The sequence below is a fragment of the Homarus americanus genome, unplaced genomic scaffold, assembly GCF_018991925.1.
Source record: "Homarus americanus isolate GMGI-L3 unplaced genomic scaffold, GMGI_Hamer_2.0 scaffold44060, whole genome shotgun sequence".
Classification (NCBI taxonomy): Eukaryota; Metazoa; Arthropoda; class Malacostraca; order Decapoda; family Nephropidae; genus Homarus; species Homarus americanus.
The window spans coordinates 1,541,284-1,547,684 of record NW_024756871.1 but is presented as its reverse complement, the minus strand read 5'-3'; positions in this window follow the sequence as shown (position 1 = coordinate 1,547,684).

Genomic DNA, 6,401 nt, shown 5'->3' with positions numbered 1-6,401 from the left:
TGTTACGTATTGTGCTGTGGGTGTGGTGGGTGGGGAGGAGGGGTGGGGTGGAGGCTGGTAGTCTGTCACCCCGGCTCCAGCGTCACTCACCCCTCTTAAACACGAATGAGTGAGGTGAGGTGCTGATGGGTATTGGCAACTCTACTGCCTTGTCTGACGGCACCACACACACACACACACACACACACACACACACACACACACACACACACACACACACACACACACACATCCCCACACACACACATACATCCCCCCCCACACACACACATCCTCCCACACACACACACCAACCACTCGAACCAGCTGCTCATCCAAACACACTGACCTCCAGCGATAAACTCGCAGATAAAAACACCAAGCAACTACGACCAATTAAACAGAACCATCACAAAATAACATGACTAAAAATAGATTTTATTGACAAACATGGTGATTGTTTTTTATTTATTTTTTTAGGATAGCAAAACAAGAGGTAGAATAAAACACTAGGGGAAAAACACCTGGATATATAGAATTAGCAGTGTTTTTTTGTGTATAGGCTAACCTAGAAAATTCTCCACAAACACACAAAAAGAGTTTAAAACAAAGGTTTTTTGGTTTTTTATTCATTCATTCACAAGCCAAACAAAAGCAGGTAAAAGTATATGTACACACACACACACACACACACACACACACACACACACACACACACACACACACACACACACACACACACACACACACATAATAAAAATAATATCGTCATAATATCCCATTGTTGACCTATTCAATGAGTAACAAAATTAATATATATTTTTTTTTTCCACTCGTATCACTTACCAAGAGAGAGAGAGAGAGAGAGAGAGAGAGAGAGAGCGCAGCTATAGAGTAGCATAAAAAATCTCAATTGATTATGGACCATAGTTCGTGTTATTGTTTTTTAGTTTGTATCGCTCAATCGCACAAGGAGAAAATATTTGGCTCTAATATTATAATAAATGCCTCTCTAATCTCTTGCTCTGTAACCACTAGTCTCATTTCTTAAACTTATTTCTAAGCAAGGATGAGTAAGTGATATTGGTGTTGTAGATAGGTTAATGATGGATAGTATTTAAGAGATGCAGATTGTATTCTATTGTCCATTCTTCACTAACTTATTCTTCCTCCCATCCTTATTATCCATCTTTTGTACGCCTTACAACCAGTCTTTCACATTCTGTCTTGTAATAATAATTAACAATAATAATAATAATAATAATAATAATAATAATAATAATAATAATAATAATAATAATAATAATAATAATAATAATAATAATAATAATAATAATAATAATACCAACAAAACAAAACAACACTAACAATAATAATAACAACATCAAATAAAATGCTATATACAGTCGTGCTCTCTCAGCTAGGTACAGGTAATACCATTAAACTCAAACATCAATGTTAAATAAAAGTCCTGTCAAAAAATGAGAGCAATTAAAACTTTATCATCAGCATTTAACAAAAACAAGTGTGTCGACAGAACTGTGTAAACACCAAGTTTTACTGCGCCCTAGTCCCATCAAACTGATTACTACTGCACCACATTCTGTTAAAAAGAGACTAACTCACATACATACATACATACATACATACATACATACATACATACATCAACATACAAAATGCACAATCACATATCCAGTCACATACACACACATACATACATACACACAATCACATATACAGTCACATTAATACACACACACACGTATACACAATCACACTATGACACACTACATATTTACACCATCACACACACACACACACACACACACACACACACACACACACACACAAGTGCTTTGAATCCTACGAACCTAAATCCTACGAGTCCTGTGGTTCCTCTACGTTATATGTCCTGTAAGTCTTGAGAACCCACAGAGTCCTAGGAAATACAACGGTAATGTCATGCAGGATTTAGGAGGGGCTGAGTCCCTCCTCCTGAGCAGGAGGGTCCTGGGGAAGGGCGAAGGATGAGGGCAGGACTAGGAGCCGACTGTAGGAATGCTATAGATGGGAGGAGGAATGTGGTGGTTGGAGGGGAAGAGATGGTATTGATGGAGGGAAGGATGGTGTAGGAGGGAGTGAGGATGGTGATTGAAAGGAGGTGAAGGATGGTAGAGGGAGTGAGGATGGTGTTGGATGGAGGGAAGGATGGTAGGGGAGGGAGTGAGGATGGTGATGGATGGAGGAAGGATGGTGTAGGAGGAGGAGGATGGTGATGGTATGGAGGTGAAGGATGGTGTAGGAGGGAGGAGGAGGAGGATGGTATGAGAAGGATGGTGTAGGAGGGAGGAGGATGGTGTTGGATGGAGGGAAGGATGGTGTAGGAGGGAGGAGGATGGTGATGGTGAAGGAGGTGAAGGAGGTAGGAGGGAGTGAGGATGGTGTTGGATGGAGGGAAGGATGGTGTAGGGAGGAGTGAGGATGGTGATGGTATGAGGTGAAGGATGGTGTAGGAGGGAGGAGGATGGTGATGGTATGAGGAAGGATGGTGTAGGAGGGAGGAGATGGTGATGGTATGAGGTGAAGGAGGATGGTGATAAAATGGTATGAGAAGGATGAAAGAATAACAGGATGATGATGATGATGATGATGATGATGATGATGATGATGAGATGAAAGATGATGATGCAGGATGATGGTGAATATACTGTAGCCATGAAGAACAACAATGAAAACAAACACACACACACACACACTCTCTCACAACACACAAACGCAATATTTTATTAAACCAGAAAATAAACAACTGTAGTGATGGAACTGTATCCTCCCCACCCACCCACACTCGCTTCCCCACCCTCACACACCCCCCCCCACACCCACCCACACCCACCCACAGCAAATAAACCGATGTACACCCCACAGTCCTGAGTGGCAAAGGAAATTGTGTTTATTTATAACTGTGCTGTAGTGTCCGGTTTTAACATAGCGACCGTGTTAACATAGCCAGATTAAATTTTTTAACATTGTTCTTATTATGATGTACCGATTTAACATAGCTGGTTTATTATGTCTGATGGACCGTGTTAACATAGCCACATAATAGCCTTTATAACATAGGTCTGATATGTTAATTGGGTCATATTAAACATAAATAATACTAACGTTTTAACATAAATTTAACATTATCAGATAGTTCAAATTTAACCTAACCAGGTGAAACTTTTAATATGTATCAGAAAGTAGTATTAATCCAGTCATTCAGTCAGTCAGTCAGATAGTCAGTCAGACAGTCAGTCAGTCAGTCAACCAATCAGTCAGTCAGTCAGTCAATCAACCAGTCAGTCAGTCAACCAATCAGTCAGTCAGTTGTCTTCTAGGTCAGGTAGGAGACTTAGCCTTACCAGTCAGTCGATATAAGAACCTGTCAACTGGGAAGGTAAAACTCAGGTAAGGTTGAGATAATCTCTCTCTCTCTCTACATTTGTCCTGTCTTCCTTCCCATCTCTGTTTTCTTTCTTCCCATTTCTTTCTCTCTCATATTTTCAACATTACCTTTTTTTCCTTCTCTCTCTCGTTACCAAAAAGCCTTCCAGTATTTTAGATTTACATTTTCTTTCTCCTCCTCACTCACCTCTCCCCCTGCTCCTCTTTCTCCTCCTCACCTCCTCCTCCTCTTCTCACCTCCTCCTCCTCTCTCACCCCTAACTCCTCCTCTTCCTCACCCTCATCTCTCTTATTCTTGTGTCTCCGTTTTCTCCTCCTCCTCCTCCACCTCCTTCCACCCACCACCACCTCCTCCTCTCCTCCTTACCCACCTCTCATCCACCACCTCCTCCTCCTCTTCCTCTCCTCCTCCTCTTCCTCCTCTTACCACTATCCCTCCTTCCTGTACACTCTAAGAACAGCTCCTCACGTGTTCTCCCAGGTGGTGATGACGTTGTGTTTACTGCCACCATCGTGAAGAATAGCCGTGAGGTGTGTGTGTGTTTGTATAATAATAATAATAATAATAATTAACGGTTTATTGAAGCAGGCAGCCCGAAGGCTGAAAATATACATTGACATAAATGACTTATTACATACATTGGTGGTTTAACAAAAGCCTCTCATTAGAGAAAGGTAAAGGAACATACAGTGAACATACAGATTAATGTAGGTGTTGAACAGCAAAACGTAGTGTAGTAACTCCCTCCCAGATGGTGTTAGGAGGGACCTGTGTAGTTCCCCACAGAGATGTTTGAGGCCTCACGTGGTGTAGTACCTCACAGATGGTGTTATGAGGGCCTCACGTGGTGTAGTAATTCCTCACAGATGGTGTTATGAGGGCCTCACGGTGTAGTAATCTCACAGATGGTGTTATGGGGGCCTCATGTGTAGTAATTTCACAGATGGTGTTATGAGGGCCTCACGTGGTAGTAATCACAGATGGTGTTATGAGGGCCTCACGTTGTGCAGTAATCCTCACAGATGGTGTTATGAGGCCTCACGGTGTAGTAACCTTCACATATGGTGGAGGCCTCACGGTGTAGTAATTCCTCACAGATGGTGTTATATGAGTGAGGTCTGGTTCCAGGCCTTCCATCGTAGACGGATTAACACATCGCTGGTAGTTGGTCTCACAGGCCGTTATCACTGGGTACCTGGGACCTCACTGTGTGAAAGGTCAACTTGGGTACCACTGTTACTGCTGAGTTGTTCTCACTGACTTAAGCACTGTTCACCACTGTTCACCTCTGTTTAACACTGGTTCCATTTTCCTAAAATGAAATAGTAACTTCTGCGTGAACTTGTTGATATTCCGGTGGGAGGAGGGTTCAGGGAGGGTGGTATGGGCCAAAAAACAGTTGACCTGGCTGCCTGGGAGAGGCGGTACGTCTTGACCTTGTGGTCAAGGATGTAGTTTGTGTGTGTGTGTGTGTGTGTGTGTGTGTGTGTGTGTGTGTGTGTGTGTGTGTGTGTGTGTGTGTGTGTTGGCCTTCATCTTGCCCCTTTGATTCATGAAGCTTAGCGAGAACACACACACACACACATCAGTCAACAAACCACACTGAAGCAAAACCTGCTCATAACTTATTGTAATCCTTCTGTCTGTCTGTCTGTTCATCTGTCTGTCTGTCTGTCTATCTGTCTTTTTTCCTTCCCCATAATGGACCCACATCAATAAATTCCACCACACACACACACACACACACACACACACACACACACACACACACACACACAATCAGTCAACAAACCACACTACTGGAAGCCAAAACTGCTCATAACTTATTGTAATCCTCTGTCTGTCTGTTCGTCTATCTGTCTGTCTGTCTGTCTATCTGTCTTTTTTCCTCCCCATAATGGACCCACATCAATAAATTACCACACACACACACACACACACACACACACACACACACACACACACACTGAAAAGTCTTTTGGAAGCTGAATATAATATTTATTTACATACAAATTACTCACAAAATGTCTCACCTTCTTCTGTGAGAATTATGGGAGAATTCTTCTTTTCATGATTTGGAGAGGGTTAAATTATAGGCTAAATATATATTTATATTTCTCCATATATAATATTTTTTCTCCTATAACTCCTTTTATGGGTCTATAATTTCTACTAAAACCAAGCTTCAAAACTTCCTATAATATTAAGGTTATAAACATATCATCACTATATCATCACTATATCACTATATCCAATACAACAGCATCACACATCATCATCAACACGATCGTAAACCTCACAAAATAAAGTAAAATTAAATAAATAAATAAATAAATAAAATAAATAAATACACGATACAAATATATAAATGAATAAAAAGTAAAAAAAAATAAAATAAACTTATGTATCCTCTCATGCACGCACACCACTGAACACCAAGAAACACTCGACATCAAAGTAGTGTTTGATTTAGTGTGGAGTCTATGTGTTTTATGGCTACTGGAGTTCTTATAAATAATAATAATAATAATAATAATAATAATAATAATAATAATAATAATAATAATAATAATAATAATAATAATAATAATAATAATAATAATAATAATAATAATAATAATAATAATAATATTAATAATAATAATAATAATAATAATAATAATAAATAATAATAATAATAATAATAATAATAATAATAATAATGCTAACAGTAATAATACTAAAAGCAATAATTACAACAATAACAGTAACACTAATGATAATAATAATAATAACAAGAATAATAATAATAACAATAATAACAAATAATAACATCAACAATAACAACAACACTAACAGTAACAATAATAATAACAACAACAATAACAATAACATCAACAATTACAACAATAACAATAACCAACAATAACAACAACAATAACAATAACATCAACAATAACAACAACAATAACAATAACATCAACAATAACAG